We start from the raw sequence: 16,312 nt of genomic DNA on the forward strand, positions 1-16,312 counted from the left end.
CCTCTTCAGCAACATGAAGACCTCTGTGATCTATCAGAGCAATTTCTGAAAGTCTTCTCTGAACAACCTGGTCGAGTACACAACTTCTTCCATTTTATTCATACTCCACCTGGACAAACGGTAAATTTAAAGCCATATAGAATTCTGGAAGCTCGAAGAATGATCACCAAGGAAGAGCTCTCATCCATGCTGAAGGTGGATATAATAGAACTCTCTGAGAGTCTGTGGTCCTCTCTGTAGTTTTGGTAGCAAAACCGGATGGAAGCTGGAGGTTCTGTGTAGATTTTCGAAACCTCATTTCAATCTCGAGTTACTATCATTATTCTATGTTGAGAATAGATTTGTTCATCGAAAATCTAGGGCCAATCCGATAGATATCTATGTTAGATTTAACAAAGGGATACTGGCAAGTCCCCCTGAATCCAGCTGATAGGGAGAAAGCTGTTTTTTCTACACCCCAGCGGCTCTTCCATTTTAAAAAATGTTCCTTTGGGTTACACGGGATCCCGCCATGTTCCATGCATTAATGGACATAGTGCTTAGACCTTACTCTGATCATGTAGGGGCCTATCCTGACAATATAGCCATACATAATAACCCCCAAAGAGTCACCTTGTGCAATCAGCAGTGAAGTATCTAGGATACTTTGTGGGAAAGGGGTTAATCCAGCCCCAATTAGAAAAGGTCAAAGCAGTCCAGTCAACACCAATTCCCAAGACAAAACAGGATCTTTGAACCTTGCTACGACTGACAGGATATTGCTGACGATTGATTCCTAACTATTCCACCCTAGCCTCCAGTCTCACAGATAAGTTAAATAATTCCCAACCACAAAAGCTTATCTGGGGAAAGAAAGACCAGAGAAGCTTTAAAGACCTGAAACAAATGCCCATTACTGTGTCTGACCTAATCATGACCACTCCTGATGCCCTCACAGCCCCCACAAACTGTAATTAGTGAACAACCCATAGTCTCTCCATGTGCCAGCACCATCACATTAATGCTCCAAGTGCACTTTGCATGCCAAATACTTGCCAAGACCCACTCCACCCTTGACTTGACTCCACACCCATGCTTGTAAATAATACAGCGGAAGCTGCTTAAAAGCACCCCCTCACTGAGAATATTTTTCTTTCATTTACTCCTGATGCCTCCACCTTTCACCTTAAACAGTGACCACCGCAAGGTCCTCCTGATGCCGGAGGTCCAACACAGCAATATAGATAAGCGCAATTGCATGCCGGATGGTGCTTCGCACTGCACACCTCTACCTTGGAGCTGCCTCCACACCCATGCTGATCCGCACCTCACTTTTAAATTCCATAAATCCACTGCCCACCTTTGTCCATATCTATTTAACACAGTAAGAAGACAAGTGAACCCACCAGCCAGACTCCAAATAGATGAATTTCAACCTATAAAGAATAACCATATGGCCTTGATAATCCACCAAATTAGTAAAGGCAGTCCGCGTCAGGCTAAGCAACTCTCCAGCCTTTATATAAGGCACCACAAGTAAAAAACTAAAAATACAGGATTATTATTCTGTACTAACTAAATATATTACCTTCTCTCTTCCCCCTCCATCTCTCCTTCTCCGCCATGCAAAAATGATGTATATAATCACTATGCTCTTGTAAATAATTGGAAATGTAATGATTATGATTGTAACTGTGCTCAAACATATACAATAATGACTGATGTAATAACCACAGAAATTATGTATCACACTATGGTGCACCAATAAACACAAATGTATTTATTCAGCCTTGAGGTCAAAACACGTGTCAGCTGACCACCTGTATCACCTGAATAAGGAACACTGAAAACCAAAATCTGAATGGCATTTATTAGAGCACAAGGTACCTGGGCTCAGCTACCCTCGAGTCAATACAAAAGGTGTGGACAACACCTCCCCCTCCCGTGACCTTGCAGCAAAATTATAAAACCACATCAAAATGATCCCAGTGCTGCACAAGTTGAGTCAAAATCGGGTGCCCAACCCCTTCTACTTACATGTTAAAAGTGTTTACTTATCTTTAGTGGTATGTTCAGCTTGAATACACCTGTTGTTAAATAGAATATTTTTGCACTTACTTGTGAGGACCTTTGTTACTTAGAAGTCTTTGTGAATATTATTTAAACCTTCTGCCATTGCTCCTTTTCTCTCGGCCCTACAGTTTTCACTCTGCTCCTTCACACCTCATGCCTCTTCCACTAACACTGCCTTCTCCAACTTCCAATCCCAACAATATGATTAATTTTCCACCCACTTCCCACTGCAAACTTTCACCCCTAAGTCACAGCATCCTCAATTATGGGTCACCCCATTCATACACTGTCTTTGCAGATCAGCTGCTGCGCAAGTGGAGGTGTACCAACTCGCAAGAGTACCTGCCTGTATACCTCTCTGCCCTGAACTCTAGCAAGTCCTCACTTGATAGAGCGAAAACATAGTTCTACCTTACCCTCATTGACTCTCAGTCCAACCCTCCTTGCTGACTACAGGGCACCCGGAATTCACTCCTCCAAAACCTATGGCTATCAACCCCAGTCTCACAGCTAATGACCTAGCTGAATACTTGAATGCAAACGTTTCCAAATTAGAGACCCTTTCCTGACCATCCTCACACTCCCTCCTCCTACATTCTACACTCTGCCTACTTACTCTCACTCTACTGAGACTGCTTTAATGTGTGTACTCAACTCTCTTCTATCAGCTTGTTATTCTAAACACTCTTCCTTTCTTATTATTCTCGATCTATCCGCTGTTTTCCACACTGTTGACCGCTCTTTGCTCTTGGATTCTCTTTCTTCTTTTGGTTTTAGGGGGTTCTGTTCTTTCTTGGTTTTCCTCTTATCTATCTAATAGAACCTTTTCTGTCTCTTGGGGTGGAAATACTTCCTCAGCTTTCCCTCTTAAGCACGGTGTTCCCTAAGGGTCAGTCTTGGGCCTGTTTCTTTTTTCAGTCTATACTTCTTTACTTGCTCTTGTGATTTCTTCCTTTGGAATCTCTGATCACTTTTATGCCGATGACACACAACTTTTTCCATCCTTTTCTTCTGTCACACCTGAAATTCAACACACTCTTACTTCTTGTCTCTCAGCCATTAAATCTTGGATGGCATTGCACTTCTTTACTCTGAATGCTGGGAAAACTGAGGTCCTATTTTTCCCTGCCAACACACTTTCTCCACCACCGCCTATCTCCTTTCGACCGTCAACTCTTTCCATTTCTCCCACTGCTCATGATCTCAGTCTTCATTTTAACTCTAATCTTTCATTTACCCATCACAACCCGTTCTTGTTGCTTTCACTTGTATAATATTCGCAAACTTTGTTCTTCTCTCACTTTTCATGCGACTGCTTATTTCTTCTTATTTTTCCTGACTCTTCTATTGTTCTGTTATGCTCTTTGGCCTCCCTTCTTCTCGTCTTGCTCTTCTGAAATCCATTTACCATTCTTCTATTCCTGTACTTTGTCTACTCTCCTTTCGTGATTCCATTTCAGCTTCACTTGCATCTCTTGGATGCTTACCTTTTAATTCCCAATTTAAATTTCATTTCCTCTGTCTAGTCTTTAAATCTCTTTATGGGCTAGCTCTACTGATGAAGGCTAACCCCTCTAGTGCCCCATCAGACCCTTGTGATCCTCAGCTAGTCAAGCCTATTGCCCCTTTAGTGGCCTCTCACCTTGCTGAACTGTTCAACCTGTATTTCTACTCCCCTTGCTTTCCCTCTATTTTCAAAACAGCCACGATCATCCCTCTCCTAAGAAATCAAGGGACTGACCTGAACCTACCAGCTAACTTTCACCCATTGTCTCTCCTGCACTACTGTAAAGTGCTAAAAAGGGTTGTGTTCAACTGTGTTACAAATTTTGTAGACATCCACAGCAATCGAGAACCGATACAAGAAGGTTTACGCTCCTGTCACTCCATAGGAACTACTCTCATGAATGTCTCCAAATTCATTGCCTCTGCTAAGCACTCCAACCTATCCTCTATCCTATTTCTCCTTAACCTGTTCACTGACTTTGGCATTGTTGATCACTCTGTTCTCATTAATATTCTCTCTTTTCTTGGGCTTCGATATTGAGCTCATGCCTGGATTGAATCCTACTTGGCACCTCACCAATTCTCTGTCTCCTGGAACAATACATCTGAACCCACTCCTCTAACTGTTGGTGTTCCACAAGACTCTAGCCCTCATTACACGTTTGCTGGTATCTCGCCGGTAATTCTGGAGGGGTACTGGCAAATGGACCTACCGTTACCGGCACCTGATATGCCGGAATTACTGGCATATTACAGATGCCGGCAACAGTAGGTTAATCCCCGTTCCATGGAGTCCATGTGGGGATTGTCAGTATCACCGGCACCGGTAATACCGTGCTGGCAATACCAGCTGTTTTTTGCCAGTGGGATGCCTGAGTTACCTCCAGCTTTTTGCTGGAGCTAAATCAGGCTACCCCACCGGGAAACTTGCACTTTGCCAGTCCTTAAACGTGCTGGTAAATGGAATCACCGGCATCAGTAAATGGAATTACCGGTATGTTCATTCCAGCCCGCAGAGATGTAATGAGGCCCTTTGTCTTGGGTCCTCTCCTATTTACACTCTACACCTCTGCTCGCTCTTGGAGTACTAATCTCCTCCTTTGGTTTCTCATACAAACTCTTTTCAGACTGTAGCGCAGTACCCGACGATATCGTTATTTGGCACGGTGGAATTATGGAGGGGGAGCCTGTGAGAAGGGGAAGTGATGGAGGGAAGGAGGAAACTGGGTGTACGAAGAGGAGAAAGGAGGAATACAGATGTGCATAAAATAGCTCTGTGTCCTCTTTGAAGAAAGTGGGGTGTTGTGAGTTAGTTGGAGATGCAGTCAGTGGCAGCCATCGGTCTCCCCACACAACATTATCGATGCTGCGGTTCACACCCGTAGACAGCCATGAAGCAGTGTCACAGCGTGTTTACACTGTGGAGGGCTGCAGCGCCAAGCAGGCCACCAATAAGGTTAGCACAGGTGCAGCGGGGGCAGCAGTGAAAAGTTGGATCACAGACCCTGAAGAAAGGCACAAGCACCCTCATGACCTGACGGTCTGACGCTGAGTGCAAGGGGCACGCCCAGAAGGCAAAGAGGCCCGGAAGGCTTCAGCAGCCAAGTACATGGAGGCAGACACCACGTGGTGAGGAGAAGAGGCCCTGCAAAGTGTACCACCCTGACACGCACAAAGTCAATAGAGATAAGGCATCACGAGGGGAATCTACCACAAAGTTAGTCACCAGCAGCACCACAAGACAGCCCATCACCTCCAACTGCACACAGACCACGAGCCAGGCAACAGGGCGCTCCATTTGTGACAAACAACCATGTCACAGGAGGTAATTCTGGCCACGGTGGCAGCCACCCCACTAACCGTGTTCCAGGTGCAGTTACAGGAGGCTCTGTCCAATCAATTACCAGGGGCATTCGATCTCACATAAACAAGCAACTTAGGACCTTTGATAGTCATGATGGGTGAGAGATTTCGACATGTCCATCGAGGCGATGGGCCCTCTAGACGAACACAGAAAGAAATGCCCGCTCACTTTGGCAGTAAGACTGGCCACGAGGGACATCATGGATGAATTACCCGAAAACACACTGGACATATATAGGGTCTGATCACGAGTTAGGCGGTATCCCGGATGGGATACCGGCCAACTTTATTAGCGTTAGCACCCACCCGTCCAGTGGTTTTACCACCGGATCACGGGTTGGGTGCTAACTGTAAATCCCCATTCGGTCCATTTTTGGTGCAATTACCGCGCAGTAATACCGTCAGCGGTAATTTTGCCGAAAATTGGCATTTTCTCAGCGTGTTACCCCCAGCTCTGACTAAACACACCCGACTTGTGATAGGGCAGCCCTTAAATACGGCGGTAACACTGTTACCGCCGCATTTAAGGTCTAACGGCCAGCTCGTGATCAGGCCCATAGAGGCCTCAGGATGGCGCTGATTGAATACTTCACTCCACACACCAACGTGGTCTATGTAAGGCATGTCTTCCACATAACGACGCAAAACAAAGGGAACATCATGGATGCATTTGTGATGCGTCTGAAAATAAGTATGAAACATTGTGGGTTCAATAATTATTCCAACAAATAAGCTTTGGGAACCCGGATAATCGTGCAGTGTGAGCCAATGCAATTCAGGAAGCAGTTGCTTCAAAAACGCAGATCGCTGAAAGAGATCCTGATACTAGCACGCTCGGAAAAGGCAGTGGAAAACCAAGCAGAAGTGATGAACAAGCTGAAAATGGCAGGATCAGCACCCCCTCCCCAGGCAAACAAGATGCTGACAGCAGTGCACCCATTTGGCCAGACAGATCAATTCTGCTTCAGCTGCAGCTATGAATTCCCACACGAAGGAACATGCCTGGTAATGGGACAACTAGGTTCATCTTGCGGAGGGGGAAATCACTCCAACGCAGTATCTTGCATGTCACGCAGTGCCACAAGAGGTGAGGGAATGGGTTTCTTGGCACCCAGAATGAAAGAAATGGCCGGCTACAACTCTGACAGCAGTGGCGCTCTTTCGCTAGAACACAGCGGGACATTACAAAGAATGCACACAGAGCGAAGAGAAGTCACCGAAAGAAATGAAAACGCCACAATGGCAAATGGCTCGATCCGAAGGTTCGACACACTCGAAGGGTGCAACGCCACATAAGATACCTCATCCAGCAGCCACCCTCTGACAGTGGGTCGAGATCGTCCACAGAAGAACTACGACGCAAGGGTTAAACTTACGGGCTAGGAAACCAACAATTGAAAGACCAAAGGCCGACCCTACTGCTACAAGTAAAGGACATACAAGCCAAATTCCTGGTAGACACAAGGGCCACAGTCAATGTAATTAGTGAGGAAATCTATAGGAACATACCCAAAGCTCCATGTCTACGGCCATTTGATGTAGATATATATCCCTAAGAATCCAAAATGCCCCTACTATACAATGGATACTTTAAAGCCACCTGCCAAACATGGCGCAGTCCAGAAAACTAGCTATGCATGTTCTGGAGGCAGCTGCAGAAAGTGGATGCATCCTGAGCTTCAAGGCAGCCTTAGACATGAGACTCATACACGTGCTATTTTGCTTGCTGGCTCATAAGTATATAGATACAGTGGAGGGGAGGGAACAGCTGTTCCCGCCATTGTTCAAGCGGCTCGGAAAACTGTAACACAAGCCGATCCACATGCACATTGATCCATCCGTTCAGCCGGTGGCCTAACACTATCAAGACATACCAATGAACATACAGTGCGAAGTCGAAGAGCTACACAGCCTGCTGGAGCATGACATAAAAGAGCCTACAACGGGCCCCACACCATGGGTATCACCTATTGTACCTGTGCCGCAGAAAGGATCCGGCACCATCAGGCTTTGCGTGGACATGAGGTGAACAAATCAGGCCATCCTGAGGGAAGGATATCAGGCCCAATGGATTACGGACATGATACACCTACTCAAAGGGGCCAAGTCCTTTCAAAACTAGATCCCAATAAGGGATATAATTAGCTGGAGCTGAGTCCAAAATTGCGATATATCACCACGCTTGTGACTCACCTGGGCTTATAGAGATACAAACGGCTCAGCTTTGGTATTACGTCAGCATTTGAAATATTTCAGGCCGAGATTCACAATGTAATAAAGCACGCCCCACACTGTCTTAACTACGGTTATGACATCCTGGTCTTCAGCAAAGACACGGAACAACATGATAATACCCTAGCAAGAGTGTGCATGGCGCTGGAGGTGGCTCACCTTATGCACAATAAGGACAAATGTGTGTTTCTGAAAGGCATGCTCAGGTTTCTTTTACACATATTCTCGGCATAAGGGATGACCCTAAACACGGAAAAAGTGGTAGCTGTCAACAACACACCCCCGCCCACAAATGTGTCAGAGCTGCAGTCATTTTTATGACTAGCCAGCTATTTCACCAGATACATCCAAGACTTTGCATCAGGAAGGGAGCCCTTGAGAGCCTTGATGAAGCAGCAGGTCTCGTTCCAATGGTCGAAGGACTTTCAGGACTCCTTTGAGCTTATCAGGAGGTAAATTTCACCAGCAGAAACCATGGGCTACTATGATGCAGCCAGATACACGGAACTGACGGTAGATGCCATCCCAGTGGGGATGGGTGACATCCTTGTGCAAATCGATGAAGATGCATCCCAAAAGAGACACTGCGGGGCTCATTAAAAGTTCAGTAGTATCATATACCACCCAACTGAAATACTGTTAGCGCCACTTGGTCCGGGAGTATTACTGCCAGATTGCAAGTGGTGGTACCGGTGTTAGTCCCCATTTAATTGTAGTCCATAGGCAGAGTCGAACTGGGTCATAAAATTGTCTCGGGCACCAATGAAAAAGGGGCCCACAGCTGCAAATGGCCATTCATTTTATGAGTGACACTGTTCGAATAGTACCCAAGGTGGAGTTTCTTGATGCAATGTGATGTAAATTGTGTATTTTAAAGAAGATTTGTTCAACAACACTGGACAAAACTACTAGCTGCATAGTGAAGTAGCTCATCAAACTGGCCCACATTGGCCAAAAAAGTGGCCCACTTTGACCACAAAAACAGGCCAAAACCAGCATTTTCAGTTTTTGGTTCGGCCATGGGTGCCCTATGGCCCAATTCAAGCCTTTCCATAGGACTCCACTTACCGGCAAACTCAAATTTGGGCAGTGCAGTAATGAAACAGTAATGGTGTGACCACCACATGTTTCTACTGCACCGCCCAACTCATAATGAGGCCCATTGTGTCCTGTACAAGAAGGAGTCTCTCTAAAGACAGGCCGCTGGAAACACGCAAAAGTGATGGAAGAGGCCTCCCAAGAGGTTCATAATGATATCCGGAGTCTGTTGTTCGTGAAAGAAGAGCTATCACGGTCAAAAGATAGCTTACTGCTAAAAGGAAATAAGCTCATCATCCAGACACCTTAAGACGCTGAGTGGTCAAACTGGCACGGGCCTTTTATCAACCAAGCGCCTGCTAAGACAGAAAGTGTGGTTCTCACAGATAGACAGTGTGCTGAATCTAGGGTCGTTACCACTATTTGCCCAGGGAAAGTCTCTCCCCACATGGCCAGGGAAGGGAAGCCAATACCTGATCCAGACCCTGGGAGTGGCTGGTTGAGGGAGGACCATGTGGGGGAGACCCTCCTAATAGGAGTAAACTGGACTTGCTAGATGGAAGACTGTATTCCCGCTAGTCAAAAAACCTAAAACCACTGCCCTATAACCCTACAAACAGTCCCTCCCCTAATAGACTCATAAATTGTACCCCTCTTATCATTCCCCTAAAAAGTACTGGAACGAGGAAGAATAAGAGTCACTCCAATGAAGATCACTTTCTCAGTACTGTGACAAGGGATAGGAATGGAGGAATGATGATCGCTCCTATTGGGAACCACTGTCAGCAGTCTAGTCTCTTTCTAACAACTGGGACGCGAAAGAGGCGAGGAGCAATGATGCTCACTCCTAATGACAACCACTATCAGCTGTATAGTCTTTGCCCAAAGCTGGGGCTCACAGTGTACTGAGCTCTCCAGACACAACAAAATGGCTGTGCTGGCTCCAGTAAGCACCATTGCACCAAAACTGCGTTTTGCAGCAACAAAAAGATGGCTGCACCATCTTGCCAAGCACACATTGGGCCGGGTGGAACAAGGGGGCACACTGAGGGAGCATGAGAGTGTGTTCTTACATATACAAAGGAAATAGAGTGAAAAAGCAGAACTGTTTTGCTGCCAGCCCAAAGTTCCATAGAAAAAGGGAATTATTCACATTTAAAAATGATGCCGCTCTGCTGCTCTTTTCCTCTGATTCCTTATCACAACATGTTATTAATAAGACCCAGCTATGCTTGTTCACATTCACATTGCGCTCCAGCAGACAAGCATGACTTCTGAATGACAGGCCCTGTCAAACCAAATCTAAGAAAAATCCACAAAAGCTTTATTTCAGCAGCACGGAAAAGCGCTTAACATTTGCTATCAAGCATCAAAATCACTGTTTGAAAAGAAATCATAGCTTTCTGTGCACATTTCAATTTCATGGAGACCTTTGCCTTGTACAGACTGGTGTGTAAAACAAGCTGGCTACAGCTACAGAACCATATTGGAAAGGCAGATGCAAAAACCGAACTTAAAAAGAAATACCAGCTTTCACCCCATGTGTCAAAATGGGCTTGTGCAAACTAAAGAAAAAAAATACCCATTTTAAAAAGTAAATTGTTGAATGAAAGCTTGTCTGTGCCTAGCAATGTGAAGGGGTTGGCTGCTGGGAAACACATATCGGGTGTTTATTCAACAGGCTTGTTTTTTTTATTCAGGACCAAATAAAAGAAAATAAAGGTTTTAAACTGATTTGGACAGATTTTGCAAGCTACCAAAAACAGGTTATTCCAGTTGGCAGAGCTAAGGCTTCCCCAAAAGAAAGGTAACCACAATAAACGTTCAGGTTTCTGCTGAGAGGATGACTGAAACAAAAGGGTCTCTCAGTAGATACTAACACCTCTGTGATAATTACTGGGTTGGACAGGATCTGGTCTGGGCTAAACCCTCTGGCAATGGAACTTCCAGGACATGTAAAAAGAAAGTCACACTCCCTTGTGATTTCTACAGGAAGCTTCAAGGGAATCTCCATGAGGACCCTGCCCCTGAAGGGGGTTAGCCTTGGAAAGGCATGCCCATACATGGAGACAATACTGACATTTGTTTCGAAAGACTATTTATTGATAAAAATGCAAATACTTTTATCTTTGCAGTAGGACTCTGTAAAAATGTGAATATCTCATTCTAAAAGTGATTTTGTGGTTTGTGATTTTTTATTTTTTTATTTATTTAAATTTATAGAGCGCACTACAGCCCTTGGGCATCGAGGCGCTGTGAAAGGACATGGATGAAGGCTTGATTCAGGGTTGCAAGAATGCGGCACAACAAAAAATTCACTGACACCTTGGAGACAGAAATGGCAAAAAATTGGGGATTATAAGGAAAGTATCCATGATGCCATTGCAAATTTTAATACTTACATCCCTTATGATAATCCACACACGTGTATAAAATTACAGAACTTTAGGCCAAATCTTTTATACTCAAAATTACCAAAAAGTATTAGAAGGGCGACACAATGTCTCACATAGTTCAGAGTTGGAGTGGAATGGTCTGCATAAAATATGTAACTTGTTTATGTAAATTGCTAAGAGACTTCAACTGTATAAACGTACCTTTTGTGGAAAAATCAGATTTTAGCTAAAGTAACTGTGGGAGGTTTTTGAAGATTGTAAAACTCGCATCATAAATCTGACATTCTGCCTTGCAATTCAACCAGTTGAGAGCGAGGAGAGGACTAGCACCCCTGGCCAATCCAGTCAGTTAGAGGTGGGCTTAGTTAAGCCTGCCCAGCCACATACTTTGATGATGTCACTATGCATTATAAATAAGAGTCCCTGACAAGACTCCAGACAGACACTCTTCCTGAAGTTCCTGCGCTGCGTTCCTGATCTGCTCCATCCATCTTGCTGATCCCAAATACAAGGCCTAGGTATTCCTGATCCTATCCCAGCAAGGCCTCAATTCTGAAATCCCACTAATATCCCAAATAACCAAAGGGGAAAGCTGTGGTAGTCTTTTGGGGAAGCATCCTGAACCAGCTTGGCTTGCTGCCCACTAACTGCTTGCCCACTAACTGTATCCAGCGGTACCTGTGCCATCCAGCTACCCGGTGCCCAAACCTTGCCCAGCTGTCTTTTGCCCAGCTGACGTTTGCCAGGTGCGCAGCCGTGAGGTGACCAGACCCTGTTGACTGTCCAAAAATCCCAAAACTCAAAAGTGGACTGTGAGTATAATCCCTACCCCATAGAAATACATAGCCTACATTGTCTTGCCTTTTTCTCTATCCCACTACCTAAGCAATCCTATTTTTACCCTGGTAACTTGTTGAAACTGTTAGAATTAGCCCCGTATCCTGTCCTTAATGTTTAAGTGCTAGCGCCATCTCTTTTCAATTTTGTCTTGTGTAATCCTAAACCATTAGTCATATTTTGAGTGATCGGACTGGTTTCCGCCAGGGTTGGACGCTGGGGTGACAGGGTTGAACTTGCGAATCAACCTTGATCTTACTGTGTCCATCTTTGGTGGTCTAGTCTGAATACTCTAGTTTAAAGATAAACCGTTCTTGTCACAACTGATTTCCTTTCCTATTTCACGGCTTCATTTTACACAAATCGAGCCTTTTTATTTCTTGCATATCTCATCCAGTTTCATAGCTAGAGACCTATTGTCACCTCTGTATTTTACCTGTGATATATATACCTATCCCCCAGCCCCAAAACCACACTCCAAATTAGTATTTTTATTAAAAACCGTTTGGGTAATTTTTGGGTAATTTAAAGCGGGAATTGAGAAAATTGCAAGTTTTCCCCTGTGTCATTCGGCTGCAGCATACTCTAAACTTTCCACTCATTTTCGAATTGTCTGCCTTTTCCTGATCCATTGCCTTGTGATTGGCAGTGATATAACATACATGCTATTGTGATAAAACATATGTATATTATAATTTAACCACACATTAATTAATTCTTTGTAAAATTTGAGTGTTATTTTAGGCCTTTGCTAAGGGTTTAAAGTCCGTTTTTGCCTCTTCTTCTGTGAGGGAAGGTTCTGTCTTCTGCCTCTTATTCCGGATTACCTGCTGCTTCTTTCTATCCACTCAGAATTCGATTATTTGTGGGTTGAGGGAACATTGCAAGGGGAAACCTTAACTTGGGTGCTATCTTTGCTAAATTAAAAAATGCTCCTATTCAATTTTTCTGCGTGTATGTTATAGGGGAAGGTTAACCAAGTGCATTGCTTTCATTCTGATTGTAATTATCACCCCATTGGTGATTGCTGCCCCATATTAAAATTGTCTGATTTCTTTTGAATTTTAAAAATAAATAAAATATTGCCTTTTCACCAACCGGCCTGGTTCATGGTCCATTGTGACCTGGGGTATTTGAAAAAGGGGGTGTGATACGAGTTGTGTACCATCTCAAATTGAATCTGCATAAAATAAGGAGAAAGGCATCTCTTTGTGCGCTACATACTCGGCCGAGACCAAGGTGTGTGTCGTCAGATTGAAATCCTTAACAGGAGGAAAGCTGGGGTTCCCAGTCTATTGAGTTCGCCAGACTGGAAGGAGAGTTTGTTGCCTTACCCTGCAGGGGTCAGGCTCATTAGAGTCAACAGAGAGAAGGAGAGGGAGAAGCAGCAGGAAGGGAGAAAGCTGCAGTCGCAGGTCTTTCTGCCAGTCGGTAACACAGCTGAACACCATGATGGGGGAAGAACGCTGTGGCCGACAGCACGAAGGCCAACCCAACCTCACCAAGGCGAGGAGGAGGTGCTAGCAGTTTAACGGGAGCAAGAAAAATGCTGCGGTAACCGCACATAGAGGAGAGAGGCACGGTGGCAAGACTGCGCTTAGCAGGGCACAAACAAGCCAGTTCTATGCAGCATACAGAGAAGAGGCGATGCCAAAGGCAACCGGTAAACCCACGAAAAGTGAATGGGTTACCGGGTGGCCGGTGCACTGATGCCGATACTTATAAATAGAACAAAAGGAAAGAAATATACACAAGGGAAGCTTGTGAAAAACACAAAATACATGAAGGGGATGACAAAGCCTGTGAGAGGCCAAGGGAAGAAAATATCCTGTTTGGCCTTGTGAACTTTTGTCAAGACAAGTGATGGTGTTGGACAGGTTAGTAAACTCATCCTGTCAAACTTATGGGGAAGGGAGTCGTTTCCCCCTGATACTGAACCGTTGAAAGTTTTAGATATAGAGGTCCTGTCAAGATACCAGGAAAATAGAAATGTGTCTGTTGTATAAACTGTGAAAAGGAAAAGCCATTTATGAACTTTAATGATGTGGTTCAAGGGAAAATCATGTCTTAGAGACCTTGAGCTATGGTTGTGACATATTAACAGAAGAGGTTAAAGGAAAACAGTAACATTGTGAACTGCGAACTAAAGTGTATAAAGAGAAGGAAAGGTCCCTGGGGAGAAAGGAAGTCCTCTTGGAAACTTGGTGATTCTTGTGAAACTGGAAGATAAATACAAAGCACCTACGGAACGAGGTTCTTTCTAGTGCTGTGCATTTTTTTCCATAAGGGAAAATCTTTTTGTTTTTGAACACTTCTGTTGACCTTTGACCATTTTTTAACACTTGAGGAAGACAAGGAACATTACCCTTTGCACCTTAGAGTTATTTTAGAGTGTGAGGGCCAGAATAGGATTATGGACACAGGATTTACTTTTATTTGGACATCTTGACATTGACAGACCCATTAGCTTTTTGTTGAGGATGGGAAACTCCTCTTAGATTAGAGATAGTGAGGCATTCTTTCAACCCCTTTTATTTTAAATAAAAGTCTTTAGCCAAAACCATGTCTAACTTGTGTCCGTGTCTCAATCCTGGTTCCTCACAATAGCCAGGTAGAAGGATTACTGAAATTGTGTGCCACCTGTAGCATCAACACAGCATACACCCACCCGAGCCGCTACAGATGACTGCCTGAAAGGGTATGGAGCGAGGTGGCCATTGACTTTTTTTGGCCCAATCGACAGGGCACAATATGTTGGTGGCAGTAGATTGATATTCATTTCCTGAAGCCCACCTAGTAGGTTCCACCGCTGCACACCGCGTCATTCCAGCCATAGACAAGATGTTCACGGCGAACAGAATTCCCTGGGTGGTTAAGTCAGAGCATGGACCCCATTTTCCCAGTCAAGAGTTCAGAACATTTGCTGAATACATGGGTTTCAAACACAGACGAGTTACTCCATTGTGGCCTCAGGCCAACGTAATAGCGGAATGATTCATGTGCAACTTAAGAGCGCTACAAATACCACACCTGACAGGGAAGCCATTTGAACACTTGCTATAATACCATTTACTGAGGGACTAAAGGATCACGCCTAATAGCACCACGCGGAAGGCCCCATCTGAATTAATGTTAGGGCGCAATGTACGAACAAGAATACTCCTCTTCACCAAGCCGGACGAGTTTTATCAATGTGACGGAAGCATGAAACATCGAGATGAGAAGGACAATGAAAAGATGACATATGCAGATGCTAAACGGCATGCTAGGACATCTAGTTTTACAGTGGGAGATGTGGTGACAACCCAGGTTGCACAAACACTCCTCCGCATTCCAGCCTGACCTAATGATGATTACTCAGAAGAAAGAGCCCATGATAACTGCTGTGAAGTCACTCAGAACTCTTCGCATTTCAAGGCAATGAAAGTGAACATAGTGAGAGTAGCAAGGGATAGTAACATTGATCTGGGTGAACCAGATGTCACCTATCAAGGGGATAGTGAAGAATGGGAAAGTGGCTCTCAGGAGACACACAAAGTCAAGTCATTAGGGCTGTCAGGAAGTGACTGAAAGGAGCGACCTCAACGAGCAAGACTCGACTTCAGCAAAATATTGAAGAAATGGGTTAAGAGTATATCTGCTGTTGAAATGAGGGGCAGGTTGTAGTGTTGTACCCGGTGACATTGTTATGTGGGAGAGTGGGATTATCAACGGGGAGCCTGTGAGAAGGGCAAGTGATGGGGGCAAGGCAGAAAAGGGGAGTAGGGAGAGAAGAGAGGAGGAATAAAGACATGTGTATGATAGCTCCATGCCCGTGTTCTCTTTGAAGGTAGGGGGCGCCATGAGGTAGTTGGAGCTGGAGTCAAAGACAGCACCTCAGACTCTCCACAAAACACAGATGGCACTAAATGTTTCTTCTCTTTTCCTAACTCTCCTCTATCTCTCAATCAACATTTCTAATATAAGGCCGCGCATGCGCGAAGTCGGATGAGGTCCTAAGAACGTTAGCACCCAGGGGCCGCCAATATCCTGGGCATATATCCTGAACCCCTCCCACCCACCGCTTTATTTTGCGGCGTAAACCCCATCCAGTGCTGGAGGAAGCTGTGCTCCACGGACTGAAGCCATTTCCGACTGTAATCGGAGCCGGAGAAGAACGTAAACAGCGGAGCGACCTGCCGGGGAGTGCTGGGCGCCATCTCGCCAGCGCTGCAGCGTTTGCCTCAGAGGCAGCCTAACTGGCTGGGGCAGACAAGCAGAGACTTCGCCTCCCCCCACCCTGGACTCATAGCGGTGACAGAATAGGACGAGGCCAATACGGATCCCTTCTACTGCCGGGAGGGACCTCGGTGAGCGATGGAGTGCCAGCTGAAGGATCCCTCTCCCGG

The 16,312-nt window shown here is 45.1% G+C and overlaps 1 long non-coding RNA gene across 1 annotated transcript in view; it reads left to right on the top strand.

The window, feature by feature from the left end:
* LOC138513042 (uncharacterized) overlaps positions 1 to 12,968 on the top strand; it is an 80,676-nt gene extending 67,708 nt beyond the window's left edge. The window contains exon 3 of the long non-coding RNA XR_011281667.1: positions 10,915 to 12,968. This is a non-coding gene — a long non-coding RNA (uncharacterized lncRNA). The remainder of the gene's footprint in view (positions 1 to 10,914) is intronic.
* The last annotated feature ends 3,344 nt before the right edge of the window (positions 12,969 to 16,312 follow it).

The sequence above is a fragment of the Ambystoma mexicanum genome, chromosome 12, assembly GCF_040938575.1.
Source record: "Ambystoma mexicanum isolate Mex_15411 chromosome 12, UKY_AmexF1_1, whole genome shotgun sequence".
Lineage (NCBI taxonomy): Eukaryota > Metazoa > Chordata > Amphibia > Caudata > Ambystomatidae > Ambystoma > Ambystoma mexicanum.